The 19,574-nt window shown below is 50.5% G+C and overlaps 1 protein-coding gene across 7 annotated transcripts in view; it reads left to right on the forward strand.

Moving 5' to 3' along the window:
- Nucleotides 1-790: 790 nt before the first annotated feature.
- Nucleotides 791-19,574, forward strand: part of SH3BP4 (SH3 domain binding protein 4) — a 104,148-nt gene continuing 85,364 nt past the window's right edge. For all 7 annotated transcript variants that reach the window (XM_077956084.1, XM_077956075.1, XM_077956085.1 and 4 more), the window contains exon 1: nucleotides 791-944. The gene's annotated coding sequence lies outside the window, so the exon portion shown is untranslated. The remainder of the gene's footprint in view (nucleotides 945-19,574) is intronic.

A 19,574-nucleotide genomic window follows, 5' to 3' on the forward strand; every position in this document is an offset into this window, starting at 1 on the left:
GTCGTGGCTGGCCACATAGTTAAGTGGTACGTTCACTCACTGGGCATCGATGGAGGGCCTACTACGTGCCAGGCCTGTTTTACGCGCCGGGGGCCCAGAAGCGCCCAGGTCAGACGAAGTGTAAACTATTCCGACCAGAGCCCTTCAATCTGTATTCCGCTTCGCAGGAAGTTTTCCTCCCTTTATGATTTTCAGCGTGACTGCCTTCCCTCTTGTTAGTGTGTAACTTTCGCGCCGGCCCCCGAAGCCTCGCGCCTGCCTTCCCTCCACGGTCCTCCGCCAAGGTGTTGTAAGACGTCTCCGAACCCGGCGCGACCCTCGCCCACGCCCGCTCGCGGAGGGGGGGCCGCACCGCCCCAGGGGTCCTCGCTAGGGGTTCCCGGAGAAGGGGTGGGAGATGGGGGTGCGGGGGAGCACAGGAGCGCGAGCCAGCACCCAGACCTGCTCGGTACCGGGGACCCAGACCTGGGGATGCTGGGCGGCCAGGACCCCGCTACCCTGGCCGGCTCCGGGCGGAGTAACAAGAGAAGGCGCCCAGACTGCATCTCCGCCGGGACCCGGAGCCGCGGCACCACCCCCAGCCCGCCCCACGCTCTCCAACCTCAGGCGGCCGCGCCCCGCCCCGCCCCTCTTCCGAAGCCCCGCCCCGGCGCGGGACCCCCACTCCGCGGCCTCCGCTCTGGTCCCGGCCCCGCCCCCCGCGACCCCGCCCCGCCCCCGCCCCCGCCCCGCCCCCGCCCCGCCCCCGCCCCGGCGCGGGACCACCCTCCGCCCGGCGAGGCGGGGGCCCAGCGCGCCCGGCACTCTCGGCGGTCCGGGCCCCTCGCCACCACCGCCGCCGCCGCCGCCGTGAGTCCCGCGGAGCCGCGCGCGCCCCCGGCTGGGCCGAGCCGCCGGCCGACCAGCGGAGCCGCAGGAGCCCGCGGGGACGCCATGCGAGCCAGGTAGGCAGGCGGCTGCGGGGAGCGCCTCGGGCGGCAGGGCCCTGGAGGCCGGCGGGGGCGCGGGGTCGTCCTCGGGGCTTTGCACTCCCTCGCGGGCGCCGATCGTGCCACCGCCGCCTGAGTTCGGGGCTGCGCGGGTGCCTGGGCGCGGGGCGGCTTCGGGGAAGCCTCGCGCGCCCCTCGCCGCTCCCCCGGGCGCTCGGGTCGCCCCGCTGCTGGCGGGCAGGGACCCGGCTCGGGGTTCCGGGGGTCGAGCAGCTCTCGGAGCCCCCCGCATGCGCTCGGGCCGACCCCCCCACCCCGGCTCTGGCCACTTCCCGGCGGGTGGCCCTGCAGGGTGGCCTCCCTGGGCAACCGGACGCGTCCTCGGGCGCGAATCGGGGGGCGCGCTCTGCTCGTGGGGGCCGTGGGGTTACGGGAGGGCGTGGAGGGGTCGGGGCTCCCCCCTCGCGCGGCGCTGGGGAGGAGGGAAGGACGTGCGGTCTCCAGTTAAACTTGTTGGTGACAATGCATATTTCAACTTCTTCGGAGATCCCTCCTGTGAGGATGAAATTGAAAACTCCGGTTTCTGGCTTGGCGATCGGGTGACCGGGCAGCCGCGAGGTGACAGCGCCGGCGGCCCGCGGGCGGGGACCGGCTGGGATAGAGGCGCGTTGTTCTCTGAGCGATGTTTACCGAGAAGCCCGCTCCGCGGCACGGGCGGGTGTCTGTTGGGACCCCAACCCTGGGTCCCGCGGCTCCTAGCCCGGGGCCTGCGGTGTAGACGGGGTTGGGGGACAGGCCCAGCTGGCCCTGACCGGGTGTCGGGCGCCCAGATATGCCACGCGGGAGGAGCCGCGGGAGAGCCGCCGGGCTCAGCGAGCAGAGGGTCGTGGAACCTGATGGATCAATGAAATCTGAAAAAGAACACTGTGCGAGATTGCATTCTTGCTTATTCTTTTCAAGTTAATAGGCAGATTGGAACTATAGAATTTATCCGGGATAATAATAAAGTTCGCATAACTTTTGTTCTGATTACAGAAACAATGTATGCTCAGGGCAGAAAGCTGGAGATAAAGAGAAATATAAACAGCAAACAGGAAGCCATCCCCAATCCCACAGTTTCTACCAGCGTTGTCACAGCCTGGCAGAGTTGAACATTAAGTTAGAACTGGAGCCATTCTTGCCTAAACCAGAGAATCCCTGAATGCAGCTTCCCCTTCTCACCCTTGTGATCGTCTCTGAGCTCCAAAGTTTGCGTTTTTTCCTTGCTCCCTACTCGGGCAGAGCCTCTGCTGGCCACGAGTCCCCTTCCCTGTGGGCTGGGGCTTTCCTTGAGATCCGTGGCCCAGATGGAATGATGGGAGAGGCCTGAATCCTCACCGCCCTCTGTGGTTTTGGTTCCTTGCCTTGTAAAAATGAAGGTAATGATTCTCAATCTGCTTCTCAGGCCACCATAAAAATTAATGGGTGGTTTGCAGAGCGTTTTGACATCCGTGGATGGACAGCGGCTGTACTTTAAGGTGCTGGGGAACATTTTGCTGTTCCTCATTGCAGTGGTCATCCAGTGTAATATAGGCTGCTTCTCACCTGGCCGCCCTGCCCAGGAAACAGACTCCAGGAATGTCCAGTGGAGCCCTGAGGACAATATTCCTGGTTCCCTGCTCAGTGCCCTCGGGACTCGGCCAAATCCCTCAGAGTGGGAAGCTTGGGAGGAGGCAGCACTGTCAAATCCCTCTCCCCGACCTCTGCTTTCTGCTTGTAGGCAGATTTCTTAAAGTAAGGGGGCAGTGATATTTAGGCAGGACCCCAGATTGCCCACTGCCTGATGTTTGTGGGTCTGTGGAATGCCCGGGCCATGCTTATCCAAAAGAACAGTTAGTTCTGGGAGGACGCGCGAAGTGAACAAACCTGGCTTCCTAGGGATTTGTATGGCTCACTTGTTTACTAAATGAACAATGACCGGCTGAGGAGAAGCCCAGGACACTTCTGTGAGCTTTATTATTTTTTTTCCTGTTGTCCCAAGACTACATTTTAGTGATCTTATAAAACAATAAATAAGAAGCCATGCCATTTGTTAATTCCGGGTACCAAAGGCCCAGGTGGGGAGAGGTACTTCACAGCATGCCTTTTGTCCCCAGGCACCCATGTCACCCCGCCAACCACAAAGTAATCAGGGTAGAAGATCCTCTTTCTGTAACAGTTTGTCATTTGATAGTTTGATTTTTTAAATTGTGGTTTCCACCAGCACGTGGATCTGATCAGGGTCTGTCTAGTTGCAGATGACAGCTCAACCGGGGATTTTGGAAAGACCCAGAAAGTGGGCTGAGAAAATTGCTGATAAAGTATCCTTCACCGCGGGCCTTGTCTGTGAATGTATTGTGCTCTTACTTTTCTCAGTGGAGGGAGGACCTTCCTGGATTTTCTTCATTGCTCTTGTTTGCTAATCCGGCAGCCTGGAATTATTTCCCTCTGGGCTGCTTGAATAGACTTTCTTCTTATTCTAATGCTGGGTTCTGGTCCGATATAAGATATGCGAATGGTGAATGTGGTTTACGCCCTTGAGTCCTGGGAGGTGTTCCTGGTTTTAAATCCTGGGATCCTGGCCAGTTAAGAGCCCTTGGCTCCCCTGAGATTGCGTGGGAGGTGTGTGTGCTTTCTCTTCCTGGGGAGCTTCTTACAGCACCCTTGACCCAAACAAGGTTAAGAGCTCCAGAGTGCGGCCCTGCAGACCTCGTCCCTGGCCCCTGGCTCTGGGCAGACCTCCCCGTTCCTTGTTTCAGGTACCAGCCTTGTTTTGACCGAGTAGGAACTGCTGTTTACAATTGGCCAGCCATGTGGATTTCCCTTAGCTTTATTGTTTTCAAATTCCACACCTAAATGGGGCTGTGTTGTGATTTTTCTTCTGAAAGTTGGAGTCAGGCCCCTGGGACATTTCCCAAGGCCCTGGGGGTGGGCATCAGGTCTTTGTTGCGAGGTCACCGCCTGACAACCAGGAATCCGAAAAGGTCACCGAACACTAAATAGAGTTCTCAGAGCACTCTCAGTGCACGGGTCAGCTTTGCTCCTGGCCGGGAGTGAGCCTCAGGCCAAGCAGCGTTTACACTTAGCTTCTGGGGAGCCGGGCTAGGTCTCTGGTCTCCCCAGCTATTTGCACAAAAGAAGCCTCACATTCTGCCACCACCCTGTGGAGCAGTGACATGAAAACAATTCATTTAGCCCCCAAACGCCCGGGGAACAGTCCAGCTACTTGATTCAGTATCCTCCAGGAAGCCGAAACCAGCTCCTCAGTGGGCCCTCAGGGCATCCGTATGTTACATAACCCAGCACCTGATGCCACCGTGACCTCGCTAAAGGGAAAAAGTCTCAATAATCAGTCTTCAGATGGCGAGGGAGTGCAGAATTCGCTTTAGAAAGAAAGGCTGTGTGCGGTGTTTAAGAAGGGTGAAATCCCATTAGAACATCACAGCCTCCCATCTTCCAGGTGAACAGTGCCTCCTGAAGTCGTCAGGAAGCATGTGAATTTGAGGAGGTAGAATTGCTGTATGGAATTCCTCTAATTTAAGGTTTGGGGTATTTTGAGGGATGGAAATAGGTACCCCTTGTTGAGGGCTTACCATATGCTAGGCCACATGTATGCCCTTTTGAATCCTCACGAAAACTACCAGAGGTTTCATTTTACAGGGAAGCTACGAGAATTTAGGAAACTCCTGCAACCTTAGACTTTAATGAGTGCTTGACTTGGGATTTGAACCTGGATCTGTCCAAGTCCAGAGCTCGTCATCACATATCCCAGGGTGCTGAGATTAAAGAAACAAACGGCTCTCAGTCACACATTGGAGCCTGAAGATACAGGCATGCAAATAGCAGGGTGCCAGCCTCCTTCACCCAATTAGAAAATAGCTTGTACTCTGAAGGTGATGAAATCTTTAAAACATGTGACGCTTTCTCAGCCTAAATGGAAGGCGGCCATTTTGCACCTTTGTTCCTGAAACCCTCACCCCATCGCCAGGGTAAAGCAAGGTTTATTTGGAAGATTGTGACTTTGAACTTGGGATAACTCAGGATTTGGTACAACATCTTTCCTTGTCCCGTGAAAAGAGCGCGTTTGGGCACATGAGGTCACTAGAATGAGATTAAGATTATAGAAAGGCTGTTAAGTAAATGTACAATAAGGGTTCCACCTTCCTCTTTACAATCAAATAAATGACATACTAATGAGATTATTCTTATATGTACAATAAAAGCTTGTCTCAGGGGAGTTCTCTTTGCTGAAGCCTGTTAGCCCAATTCTTCTGTAGAGACTGAGAAGAATACTTCCTTTGAAAGGATTTTATGGTTCCAAGTTTTTGTTAAATCTTCCCCCCAACTGCATAACTGAGGACTACCCTGCCTCTTTGTGTGTGTGTGTGTGTGTGTGTGTGTGTGTGTGTGTGTGTGTGTGTGTGTGTTGAGATTTCTCTGTTACCCAGGCTGGAGTGCAGTGGCTCAATCATAGCTCACTGCAGCCTTCAACTCCTGGGCTCAAGCAATCCTTCTTCCTCAGCCTCGTGAGTGGCTGGAACTATATAGGTACACACCAGCACGCCCGGGTAATTTTTTTTTTTATTCTTGTAGAAATGGGGTCTTGCTATGTTGTCCAGGCTGGTTTTGAACTCCTGGTTTCAAGTGATCCTCTGGCCTTGGTCTCCCAAAGCACTAGGCTTACAGGTGTGAGGCACATTGCCCTGCCCTTGTCCCATTTTTATGAGCTACTAAAGTCTGCAGGCCTGAAGGAAGCTTTTCTAGCCCCTCCGATGTAGGAGGTCCCTGAGCCCATAGTGTGCTGGTAAACCTGCTCTCTGAGGAAAAAGCAGAACTTTGATTGCAGTATCTGCCAATTTCTGTGACGTAAATACTCCCACCATGGCTAATTTCTTTCTTTTCTTTCTTTTTTTTTTTTTGAGTCTCACTCTGTCGCCCAGGCTGGAGTACAGTGGTACCATCTTGGCTCACTGCAACCTCCACTTCCCAGGTTCAAGCTATTCACCTACCTCAGCCTCCTGAGTAGCTGGGACTGCAGGCGTGCACCACCACGCTCAGCAAACTTTTGTATTTTCAGTAGAGACCAGCTTCCCCATGTTGGCTAGGCTGGTCTCTGACTCCTGACCTCAGGTGATCCGCCCACCTTGGCCTCCCAAAGTGCTGGAATTACAGATGTGAGCCACCACGCCCAGCCTGATTTCAAACTGCCGGTTTGGGCTAGGAACATTACTAAACAGTTAACAATCTGTGTGAGCCAGTAAGAGCTGGGTCCTGCTCACCGTTCCTTGCACTGAGCCCACCCACATGACACCCCCGCTTCCCCTCCCGTCTGCCCCATCACTTAATAGCCGAAATCGTGGCCTCATGTCTGCTTGGTCCGTGTCTGCCTAGGAGCAGTGCTGAAAAAGGATTTGGGTACTACTGAGTAACCAAATTTGGCCAGCAAGAGTAGAAGGCTTCAAAACTCAGGCTGCATTTTAAAATCACCCGGGAGCTTGAAAAAACAACAGTCCATGTTCCAGGCCCATCCCCAGTTGAATCAGAATGTCTGGGTGTGGGGCCAGACCTCTGTAGATTTGGAAAGCTTCCCGGGTGACTGTAATGTATATCCACGTTGAACTCCAGGGCTGCGGTAATGAATTTGTTCAAGAAGAAAGTTGGGGGTGGGGGGGCAATTTGGGGCAGGGCGTGGCAGACCCTGTATTTGAGCCCAAGGAAGTAAGATCTCCCTTGAAAAGCAGGGAATGTTTTTCCTTGAAGCCTGGGAGCCGGTGAGGAAGTGCTGGGCTAGGAGAGGCAGGTGGAGCCCATCTTCCCCCGAGCAGGTCTGTCCTCCTCCAGGGGCACGTGTCCTACACTGATGAGGTCCACATACTTGTTTAGCTTTGGTTGCTTCTGCTGGTCTAGAAAGGAAAAGGGTCTTCCTTCCAGGAAGTCAGGGGGTCAGGATGAAGCCAGGCAGACCCCCTGGGTGGCTGTGATGAGCTGTTCTCAGATGTTAAAGCAGAGGGGCTTACTGGGACCACCCAGGCGAAGGAAAGAGAAATCCTATGGCTCGAGGACCAGAGCTGAGCACTTCATAAGAGTGCTTGAGCTTGGGTGCACACATAAGCTGATTATTTTTTCTCCATCATAATTAGCAGTAAAATTATTTTAAAATGTGAGAGCTTTCTTTGGAGGCAGTAAGCATGTGGGAGGGAAACGTCATTCAACTTCAGAGCCAGCCTTGGTGAGCGGGGCTGGGACTGGGGAGAGGCATACGTGGCCCCTGGGGTGCAGGAGGCACACGAGGCCCCTGGGGTGCAGGATTCAAGGAGATGTTCACCCTGGGGGGTGTCTGGAGCAGGGTCTGTCCTGCTGGCCAGAAGAGGGCTGTTTGAGAGAGGGCGGGCCTGGGCTCCCTTCCTTAGAGTTGGACTGTAGGTGTGGAAGAGCTTACACATGGGAACCTAGTGTGAAGAGCAGGGGCCGGGATCACACTGCTGGGTCACCCCCGGGTGGGGCAGGAAGGCTAAGGGGGAGCCAGTGGAGGAGCAGCTGGGATGGGAGAACAAGTGCCCTTCGTGGCCCTGAAGCCAAGGAGGAGAAACGTGGGGGTAGGGGGAGAGGGGGTTGAGAGCTCAAAGCAGACGGGACAGTTCTGGGTCTATCATGTGCTGAGGATTTATGGACGGGAGGACTGGAACCCTGTCACTGTGGTAGTGGAGAAACTCCTTTAATAGAAGAAATAGTGCAGAGTGGAGGCCACGCAGAAGAATGTTGGTGATAAGAGAAATTGGACTGTATTTGATGGTGTGGAGACAGGGCAGGAAGGAACCAGGGTTGGGGCAGAGGGACTGGGATTCTAGCAGGGGGCGGAAAATTCTCCTTGGGGTACCCGTGCACTGGGGAGTGGCCGCAGATACTGAGAGGGAAGCATTGGGTGTGAATAGCTGATCACCAGGAGCAGCTGGTTAAAAGACCTTCCCCAAATGCTTTTTCAGATCATACATCTGCAACTTTTTCCCACTAGCCTTTGTGGAGGGCTGGCTGGGGGGCCCATTTGTCCTTAAGACGCAGTTCACCAGACTCACTTGCTCTTCCAGGCCCAGTTCACACTCCCTTCCCAGACACACCCGAGTGATCTGCGCCTGGCTCTGCCTGTGTCCTAGCTTTCTTACCTGTCTGTTGTCCCCCTAGGCAGGGCGCTGCTTGGGAGCAGTTGCATTTTATGATCTCTGCGTCCTCCATACACAGGAGCCCCTCAGACCCATGCCCAGTGCATGAAAGAGCTGGCAGAGAGAGAGAGAGCGAGGCTAGGCAAGGTGAAAACTTAGGGTGGTGACTTCATACAGCCATGTAGTGACAACTCCAATATTCTCTTCTTGACATCTTGGCAGTTTAAAACTTGCAATATATGATAGAAGTAATTCCTCCCTATGAATAATAAACAGCTTGCTTATGAAAACTGTCAAGTGGCTGTCCCCATAGTTCTGTGCAGTTTAATTTTTAATTCAGGCAGGTTTACCTCGCCTTTGTTTACCCATTTTCCACTGTTGCCCTTTGTAAGAGGATTTGACTTTTTTTTTTTTTTTTGGAGACGGAATCTCACTCTTGCCCACGCTGGAGTGCAATGGCACGATCTCGGCTCATTGAAACCTCTGCCTCCCGGGTTCAAGTGATTCTCCTGCCTCAGTCCCCCAAGTAGCTGGGATTACAGGCGTGCACCACCATGCCTGGCTAATTTTTGTGTTTTTAGTAGAGATGGGATTTTACCATGTTGGCCAGGCCGGTCTTGAACTCCTGACCTCACTTGATCCGCCCACCCCACCCAAAGTGCTGGGATTACAGGCGTGAGTCACCTTGCCCAGCAAGGATTTGATTTTTTAATAGCTTTAAGATATTAAGAGGTAAATGGAATATTCTTAAAATGCATGTGCATTTAAACATTTTTAAATCCTCCTATCAATCACAGTTGATGGACAAGTGCTATCAAATATTTGTATGTGTCCTGTGCATAAATGGAAAATAAGGGTCCTGTGTTCAGATCTAACTGAAAATAATGATTAGAGCTGATGTAATACTTATACATAATTCATGTAGAATGCTAGGCCCAGGGCCTAGGCCCCAGTGCAAAGTGGTGAATAAAAATATGGTTGTGATTCTTACTGCTGTGGTCTGGTCTCCTGGTCTCACTTTTCCTTACTCCTGTCCCAGATATCCCCTCGGGAAAGTTGGGTTTTTGTTTTTATCTTGTGGTTTGGGGAATCGATATTTCAGATGTTTGTAAGAGGCATGCTCTGTTCCGGTTCAGAACTGAGCAGCAACCATTGATTCTCTCCTTTACAGTGCAGGACTAGGACATCGACGCAATTTTGAATTTTGGTCCCATTTCAGGCCTGTGTGAGGGGGTGCTGACTCTGGGTGACATCAGGAGATCAGGCACTGGCTAGTCATCAAAAATAGAATCCCAGGAGTTCACTTAGTGCCCATTTTTGCTAATATGTGTATCTTATTGGAGCCACCTGTGATTTTCAGAACTACTAAATTGGGGGAAAGCAGATGCTACTGTTTGGGGCCACATGCGCACACACTTGAAATGCTCAGTTGTACTGTGTAACGTAGGATGTTTCCCTGGGTTCGGATTCTTCCCAGAGTTGTTGGCCTTTTCCCTGTGTTAGGCAGTGAGACACTTCTGTACACAGCTGTTTCTTTGAAATCAATCACATATGAAACAGCCTGATTTGCAAAACTGAAAGTCGTTGTACGGAGGAAAATCCTTGGTAAGAATTTCATGGCTCACGCATCATGTTCTTCTAACATTGTTTTTTGTTTCCCAGCCATTGTCGGGGAACAATAGCTGGAATGACGTTTTCACGGACTGCAATATGAGAAGTTCCTTTTTCCAGTGGCGGCTCCGTGGCTCTTTGTTGGGACCTGGTTCATTGCGGGGACATCACAGTGGGAAAGAGCAGGGGGTGTCTCAGCCCCACACACCTGTCTGTGTCCGAATATTTGGCTTCTCTTCCTGATATGACTTGGGACACGTTTTTGGATGTCTTTGAGGCTCAGCCTTCTGATCTCTAAAATGGTGACCATCGTACTTCGCTCCTAGAGTTGGGCAGTTTAAATGAGATCACACTAAATGCCACTGTACTGCTAGCTGTGGATTTGGCTGCATCATTGTCCCTGTGGTTTCTGTTGTTTGTTTGTTTTTGAGACAGAGTCTTGCTCTGTCACCGAGGCTGGAGTGCAGTGGTGCGATCTTGGCTCACTGAAATCTCCACCCCCTGGGTTCAAGTGATTCTCCTGCTTCAGCCTCCCAAGTACCTGGGATTACAGGTGTGCCCCACCATGCCCAGCTAAATTTTGTATTTTTAGTAGAGATGGGGTTTTACCATGTTGGCCAGGCTGGTCTTGAACTCTCGACCTCAGGTGATCCACCTACCTCAGCCTCCCCAGGTGCTGGGATTACAGGCCTGAGCCACTGCGCCTGGCCCCCAGATTGGTTTTGAGTCCCATACTTGTCAGCATGCAGTTCTTCATACCTTGCTTCTTTTGTCTTGTGTACATGTGCCGTAGTTTATTTTTAGATATTGAGTTAATAGAGTTTCTGTGATGTTCCGGCATCTGAGTTGAACAGATTGTAGGGCTTTGATATTCTTTTGGTGCTCAACTTGACCTTTAAAAAGCATGTAGGTGTGGACCAGGGGCTTGATGCGGTCCTAAGTGTCTAAATAAGGTTTAGGGCTCATCCATGCTGACTTTGCCCAGTTCCTGGAGGAGGTGGGGTGGTGGGTGTGTGAAGAGAGGGATGTGTTTGATGAGGCCACAGGTCCCTCGACCTGGGGTGGAGTGTGGCTCTGGCGGGTAGCATAGAAGGACCAGCAGCAAGTGCGGGAGGCGCCTGTGCCTTTGTTTGCATGAGGTCTTTACCTGCCGTGACTTCTTGGGTGGGGTAGGGAGGTGAGAAACATCTTTTGTTCACTATAAGTACTTTATAGACATATGAGTTGTTTTCGGAATTGTTCCTTGTGATTTTCTTTTGTCTTTTTTTTTTTTTTTTATTTCTGGAGGCAGCATCTCCCTCTGTCACCCAGACTGGAGTGCAGTGGCCCAATCTCAGCTCACTACAACCTCCGCCTCCCGGGTTCAAGCGATTCTCATGGCTCAGCCCCCCTAGTAGCTGGGATTACAGGTGCACGCCACCACGCTTGGCTAATTTTTGTATTTGTAGCAGAGACGGGGGTTTCACTGTGGTGGCCAGGCAAGTCTCAAACTCCTGATCTCAAGTGATCTGCCCGTCTTGGCCTCCCAAAGTGCTGGGATTACAGGTGTGAGCCACTGTGCCTGGCCTCTTCTTTAAAAAACAAAACAAAACAAAAAACCCTTTCTGCTTATGTATTTTAAATTACTCAATAAATTACAGGTTTGTATGTGTTTGTTTTAGAAACACTAGAAAATGTAAAAGAATTCACATCAGTGGAATTCTGCCACCCACGATGACCCCTCTGGACACTTGCATATGCATCTTTCAGATATTTTTGCCTGGAAGTATAGAGCTTCCAGACAAAAATAGGCTGGGACAATGAGTGGTCTTCCGTGTGTATCTGGCATATAGCAATTTTTCAATAAGTATTTGTTGAATGAACACTACCCTTTTTTTTTTTTTTTTTTTGAGGCTTTTTGAGTATCGCTGTGTCGCCCAGGGTGGCTCGCTCCAACCTCCACCTCCTGGGTTCAAGCAATTCTCCTGCCTCAGCCTCCAGAGTAGCTGGGATTACAGGCACTTGCCACCATGCCCAGCTAATTTTAATATTTTAGTAGAGACAGGGTTTTGCCATGTTGGCCAGGCTGGTCTTGAACTCCTGATCTCAAGCGATCCACCTGTCTCAGCCTCCCAAAGTGCTGGGATTACAGGCGTGAGCCACCGTGCTCAGCAATACTATGCTTTTAAAAATAGCTTTTTATCTAAAATTGTTGACTTATTTTCAGATCAATAAATACAGATTTGCATCCTCATTTTTCATGTCAGGTTTGTATAGGTAAGTACCCTGTTTGTTTAACAAGCGTTTATGAATAGACACTTCCCAGTTATTTTGAAATTATAAACAACACTGCAATGAACGTCTCTGATATATAGATTTTTCCATGCATATTAAGTTTCTCCTTTGAATGAATCTTTTACTTTTATTGTGCTTAAAATCTATGAAGAACTTCTAATTATATTAATTGTTGGGTGACTGTGTAATTACTATACAGAAAAGCACCTCAAAAGGGAGGAATGTTGGGAAGAGTTCCAGAATCTGTTGTGTAAAACTTGGTGAACTTTAAGAGCAGCCTTACTCATTCCCATCCTTTTTGGGGGAATGCTTTCTGTTTCTCCAGATCCTGATGTGCTTTGCGTCCTGTGCTTTTGGAGTGGGAGGTTGGGTAACAGGGTAGCGTTGATGCCTTAAGCGCATACTTCAGTTTTAATATGCACACATACATGCCAGCTTCAGAAACATTAACATCTGGGAGTAACTCTGTGTCCTAGAGCCCAGGAGGTGTTTCTGCTGGGAGGTCTTCAAGGCCCACTCCCTCCTAGAAGGGGATGAGGGATGGTTTTCATGCGTTCAGCTTCGGAACTGTCGTTGCGAGCTTCTCCAGGGGCAGGTTGTCATGGGCGTCCGGAGTGATTTTTGGCTGTGTCACTTGATCAGCTGTGACAAGACAGACTGCAATTGGATCTGGCATCTGGTAAAAGCGCAGACTTGGTTTTCAGGACCTCTGGGTTCACTAAGGGGAGAGTTTGTCATGCCTCCTGCTGATTGCAAGACTGTAATTTGGATCTTGGACTGCGGTCTGGTGTCACAAGCCTTCTTTCTGGCAAGGGAGGAAAACAAATTTATGGGCGGAATATTTTTTGGCCTGTCTCCTGTGCGTAGTTTTGCACAGGGGCCTGGCTGCCTCCTTGGGTCTTGGCACCGCAGTATTTGTGAGTCATCCACCTATAGGTAACATGAGGCAGCACTTTGGGGCTTCGTGAAACCCCAGCTAGGCGGGTAAGGGACTGGCCAGCATTCCCAGGACACCCCAGGGGCTGCCTGGAAGCAGGAGACTGTCCATGAGTTCTGGTTTTTTGTTCTGAGTGTGGGGGACACCTTCAGGAGACTGGGGGCGGGGGTGCCGACATCAAGCCTGAGAGCTGACCCCTTTTCTAACTCTCTGGGACATGGTCCTGGCTCTTCCCCTCTTCTTGTTCACGCTTTAATGCCTTTTAATTCCTTGACTCACTGCTGAGCCCCTCTGGATTCCAGGTGGAGGAGATAAATGGGGAGCCCACCAGACACAGCATCTGCTCACAGGGAGTTCGCTACCCAGCAGGGGAGAAGGGGCGTTAAAGTGCACCAGGGGAAAGGTCAGGGCTCATGAGGTTGTGTTAGGGGTCAGGACAGGATCCCCAAAGAAGTCCCACTAAGTAGGAGGACCTGAAGAATGAGCAGGCCAGGAAGTGCATGGTGATTTAGGGGGGCAGTGGACTGGTGGGTTCTGGGCAGGGTGACTTGGTGAGTCCAAGGAACCAAAAGACGGCCATAGTGAGACCCCTTCCCAAGAGCACCTGGGAGGGATTCTGGGGCAGGTGGCTGGATCGCACAGGTCCTTCTGCGCTTCCCTAGCTTTGAACTTGTATCTAAGGGCACCGAGAAGATGTGATTAGATGTGTAAGCACGACTTGAAAGGGGCCAGGTGACCTGCCCGGGGTTCCCCGGCACAGGGGGTGATCTATCCATCATCGAGGCGTGGCAGGGAGGTTATCCTGTGCACCACATCCTGTTCCAGACCCCCATCTTCACAGCCCTGGCACTACGTGTAGCAGAGTCGGTCTCCCAGCCCAGTGCTCCCGTGACCCCACAGATGACCCACATGTGGAACTTCTCCCTCCCGGCCTGCTGTGAGATTCTTATAAAATTGTCTCCTGATTAATCACCCTGTACAGCTTTTAAAAATTACTTTTATTACCCAAAACAACACTTCAGAAACTAAGCTGACCGTTGAATCATTAAAGGAGTCACAGCGTTCTTTCATCCCAGAGGGAAAAAAGTGTTGAAGAAGAGAAGACTGTCCAGTGAAAACCACATGAGAGGCACCCAGCATCAGTGCACCTCTCTCTGGTCAGCTGAGTCCTTGAACTCCTGGGCAGTTCCCCCTCAGGGAAGGTCAGTGGACAGGCTGTGTCCTGGCTTTAATTGTCAGTTTCTGAAACTCACCGGGCTGGGTGGTCAGATCCCTGACAGCCCCTGTCTCTGCACTCCCATGAGCTGCTGAGTTTACTGGCCATTCAGAAAGACTTCTGTGTTGAACCCACATGAATCTGGCTAATCCCATCTCTTCTGTGAAAACTTGAATACAACCTTCTGCTGCAATAGGAAAACCGGCTGTCCTTAACTTGCTCAGAGGAAAACCATTGGTTTTTCAAGGTGAAAAGGAAATAGTGAAAACCTGAGAGATGATGTGGTAAACACTGAATTTTTTGTCATTAGTGAAATTGTCTAGAAATTGGCTGCTTACTAAATTGGGAGTCGGATTGTTATTCTGGGAAGATGGGGGTTATTTTTCATGAGCAGGAAGATGGATAAAATGGCAGTGATTCCCAAAGTGAACCTGTGTTGGAGGGCTGTGACTAACAGGTGAGTAACATTCGGGACAAAATTCCGATTTACTGCTTAGCCGATGATTGCCAGTTAGGCATTATGGGAAAAACTTGCGCTTGTGTGACTTTGAAAGTCAGGTTGTTTGTTGGCCTCTTGTGCTACTAGGAATTGCAAATCGGCAACGCAGTAGAGTTTGCAAATAGGGTCTGGAAGGGAATGTACAAAAATAACAATTGTTGTTTGGGTTGAGCTTTGGCCTGGCGAGGTTCAGGATGGTTATCTCCTGCCCAGCCACACCTCACCCCTCCTGTTGTCTTTAAGAAAACAAAGTAAACTGTAAATTTAAATACTTGGGGAGAAAAGAGGAGAAATAGGCTGGACATGGTCGCTCACGCCTGTAATCCCAACACTTTGGGAGGCCAAGGCAGCTGGATCACTTGAGGTCAGGAGTTCGAGACCGGCCTGGCCAACATGGTGAATCCCCGTTTTACTAAAAATGCAGAATTAACCAGGCATGGCCTGTAATCCCAGCTACTTGGGAGGCTAAGGCAGGAGAACCACTGAACCCAGGAGATGGAAGTTGCAGTGAGCCGAGATTGTGCCATTGCACTCCAGCCTGGGCAACTAGAGCAAAACTCTGTTTAAAAAAAAAAAAGGAGGAGAAAGGGAGGTGGTGGCTAAAATTTGTAAAGCAGCTACCGGCAGTCACTGTACTAGGTTATTTCACTTCCTTAATCCTCGGGAAAACGCAGTGGAGTAAATGATTTTGTTTCCATTTTATGATGAAACTAAAGGCAAGAGGATAATTAATGTGTCCGTGAACACAGCAAGTATCTGAAACACCAAGCAGTAAATCTTGTGTGTGGCACTTAGGTCTGGATATTAACCGAGGGGAACTGGAGACACAAGGCACTGGCATGTTGCTTTTACTTTTCTGCAAACTCTATTTCACATTCTACGTTTGAGGATGCCTGTGACTTGGACATCATTTTGACTCTCTAATATTCCTTTGAATTATAAGGGTCTTTTGAAACTTTGGAAATAGTTATTTTCATTGGCAGCAAATAGCCCTGGTGTCAAACTAATGTGAACATTGCCTGTCTGGCAGAAAAGGTAAAAAAAGCTTTGCTTAATGAAGGTAACATTATTCTTGATAATAGAAATATTAAAAATATGTAATCCTACTTTGCTAACTAATCATGTTTATGTATTCCGTCTTTCTGATCCTTGTTTGGTGTTCATGCATAATGCATATATTATGCTCACAGTAATAATAGTAGTAGAATAGGGCTGCATGCCATCCTGTGTTCTCAGCACTTTACAACCTTACAACACATAGGAGGGGAGGGACTCCTTCTCTGTTTAACAGATCGGGAAACTGAGGAACCACGGGGTTTAGGGACTTGTGTGAGCTGGGAAGGGCAGAAGCCGGGAGTTAAGTCCTGGCTGTCTCAACCATGATACTGTTCTCCCCGACACGGGCCGCCGGGTCTCGATTCCAGGGTGAGCAAGGTGCTTAACTGGGACCAGACTGGGGAGCAGGATGGGGCTGTGTTGTGGGAGGTGGGGAACCTGAGGTCCCAGATGAGGTGTGAGGGTGGGCGGGAGATTGCCAGGTGGGTAGTCAGGAGGATGAGTCCAGACCTACAGCAGGAGCCACTCCTTGGAGGATGAGGGGAAGGCCCTAACGCCAAGAGGGTATAGAGCTGGGGTCTCACCACTGCACCCTGACACGTGGGCTCCCTCTCTTCCCTGCCAGCTTGGAGCCTCCTGCAGCAGTCCTCGACCTCCCAGCCCTGCGGCTTCTGCTGCAGCCTTACACTTCCCTAAGTGGTACTGGGGCTGCGCTCATTGCAACAAGGAATTCTTCTCATGGCTTCATATCTGTGTCAGGTTTCCTCTTTCCCGTTCCTCCCTGGCTGCCCGGGTTCTTGGTGCTCACCTCTGCACAGACAGGTGTCACTGAAGCCACTCACCTTGTGACCTGGTGATGCTGAGTCCTGCTTTGGGAGGTGTGGCACAGGGGCAGCCACAGTGGACCCTTGGTGGAGATGATCGGAGCCAGGATCCCTGCCACCCTGAGTGGCGGATGCTGCAGAGACACTCTTTAAACCTGAGAAGCTTGCCTCAGGTATCTGTACATTGTCGGTTTCTCTGATTGGCCATTGTGTGTTCATCTAAGAATTAGTGCAGGACAGGAAGCTCCCACCCAGATGGTGAAGGCACCTGCTGGGTTTCCTGCCGCCTGTGGAGAAGCCCACTCCTTCGCTTGCTCAGTTGGTTGGTTCCGCTTGGTTCCACCAAGCGGTCTGTAGCTGATGGAATGAAGGGAGCAGCTGGGCTGTAGCCGGGGGTGGTCAGGGATCTGGTCAGCTCGGTGGTAGCAATGATAATAGATGGAGTGTTCTAGGTTTTCCCCTTTAGAAATCTGAACTCTACTCAGGGAATATTTGTTAGTAGCAACCTCAGTAGACTCATGAGGTGGGGATTGGGGGCTTGTGTTTCCATGAGGGGCTGCAGAAACACGGCCACCTGGTGCCCAGTGGGTTTGTAGAGCCAGATGGACCCTGGGGTATTCTCCTTGTACCTTCTAAGGAGTCTTTAACTCAAGAGAGTTGTTTTTTTTCTTTCTTTTTTTTTCAAGTTGTTTACTCTTATTTTCTAGCTACCTTCTAGAATGATTGCACTGGGGCTAAGTGGTGCCTAGTACAGGTTTTTACTTTGGGGAGTTTATTGAAATTTTCTTTGGCTGAGAATGCCTTCAGTGTTTGTGGTTACTCCTTGGATACTTGCAAATCAATTGTATTTTCTCTGGGACATGGGATTTCAGATAGATCGGTTAAATCAAGCTTGATTGTATCGTATTTCACGTCGCATGCCACGTGTCTTGTCTGTTGGACTGTCAGATCTCAAGAGACGGGCTTGGGCTTCCCTATGTGGTTGCTGCTTTGCCCTTTCCCCGATCCTCACTCACAGCTTTTACCATATGTTTTAGTCGTTCTTTCGGCATAATTGGATGTTTCCGTTGCTTTGCAGTTTTACCAGTAGAGAAATCCTGTGTGTGTGTATTTCATACTTTTCCTGATACCCTTTTATTGCCTCCCTTTCTAGGTCATTTGTTGTGGTTTTATTTTATGCAAACAGTGTGCAAGTGATTCCTTCTGCTGGTTTTCATATTTGGTGTTTGATCTGACTCCACTGGTTTCATCAATGCCTTCTTATATGAAGAGGCCATCTTCTAGAACTCTTCTTTCCTTTATGATTTGGAAGTGAGACCAGCCACCCTGGTTCCAGGCGACTTTGCTGTTAGCTTTAGAAAGGAGAGCATTCAAGCTCATCCCAGCCCAGGGCAACTTCCCCCAGGGTGCCTCTTCCCCTTAGCCACAGGGGAACTTTCATTTGAGAGGTTCTAATTTTGTGTTGTTGAAGCTGCCAGTCTTGTTAGGCAGATTGGCAGCGTAGGATATCTCATTTATTGGCTTTTTGCAGAATTTTGTGGGTGGTTTTGGTTTTGTACTTTTGGTGCTCTGATCTGTGGGTGGCTTTGGGGAACGGTAGAGTCTGGGTCTATGCCCCTTCCTCATGCTCAGAGTCCCCTCCCCTGAAGTTTGGAAGTTGCATGCCATCACGTGCAGTCCTGGGACATCCCAGTGTGTGCTGGCTCTGAGTAGGTGGCTCTGTGACCCTGGACTCTGTCTGGGAGGCTACCCTTGTGCCTTCTGCCCATTTGTTCATTGATTCGCTCAGCAGACAAGCACAGGCTGCCTTCAGCGCCAGTTGTGGCCTTACTGCTGTTCCAAGGACTGAAAACACAGATCTGATCGTGCCTCTTCCTGGCCTGCAGACTTCCAAGGGCTTTGTGGTTTTACAGAATAAACCTCCACTTTTCCACACAGTACACGGAGCCTGCCAAGCTGGACTTGGAGGGTTTTATCCAGAGCCTGTGCCTGCCCTGCCTCCTCCAGCGGGCCCCTAAGATGCCTGTGGGTCCCTTCAGGGAAGCATGTGTGCACCCCAGCCTTTCCCTTACTGCCTCGCCTGGTGGGACCTTCCTTCTCAGCTTTCAGGCTGAAACACGTGTGTGTGTGCACACACACTCTCACACATACACACTCACACACACTCACACATACACACACACACTCTCACATACACACACTCTCGCTGTCTCACACACACACATAAACACACACACAGTCACATACACACACTCTCACACATACACACTCACACACACTCACACATACACACACACTCTCACACACACTCTCGCTGTCTCACACACACACATAAACACACACACTCACACACACATACACACACTCTCGCTGTCTCACACACACTCATACATACACACACTCTCACATACACACACTCTCACACATACACACTCACACACACTCACACATACACACACACACTCACATACACACACTCTCGCTGTCTCTCACACACACACTCGCTGTCTCTCACACACTCTCACACACACACACTCACACATACACACACACTCTCACACACACACACACACACACACATACTCTCTCACACTCACACACACCCCTCTTTGTTTCCAGAGCGCTTCTGCTTTACTTCTAGCTGTGTTGGTCAGAACTCAAAACACTTGGGAACGCTGATGCTGAAGGACTGACCGGATGGAATCTTAAATGTGGAGAAGCCTTAACCCATCTGTAAACCTTGGTGGGACTTCTCCTCCTGTGCATCAGAATCAACTGTGAGGGTTAAAGATATTGCTCAGGTCCTTCCCCTAGAGATTCCATTGGCCTGCAGCTGGGACCTCTGCCTTTTTAATTGTAAAAGCATCCTAGGTGATTGGATAGGCCCAACTGGCATTGAAAATGAGCAGTTTAGACAGTTACCTCCTTTGGAATACGTGTCTTTAGTGGTATCATTTCTGAGATCATGGTTTTTCAAAACTTTGGGTGTGCATAACTGTTTTTATTGTAGGAATAATAAAAGCCTTTGTAGTCATTCCAAATATTACAGACAC

This window comes from Macaca mulatta, chromosome 12 (genome assembly GCF_049350105.2).
Source record: "Macaca mulatta isolate MMU2019108-1 chromosome 12, T2T-MMU8v2.0, whole genome shotgun sequence".
Lineage (NCBI taxonomy): Eukaryota > Metazoa > Chordata > Mammalia > Primates > Cercopithecidae > Macaca > Macaca mulatta.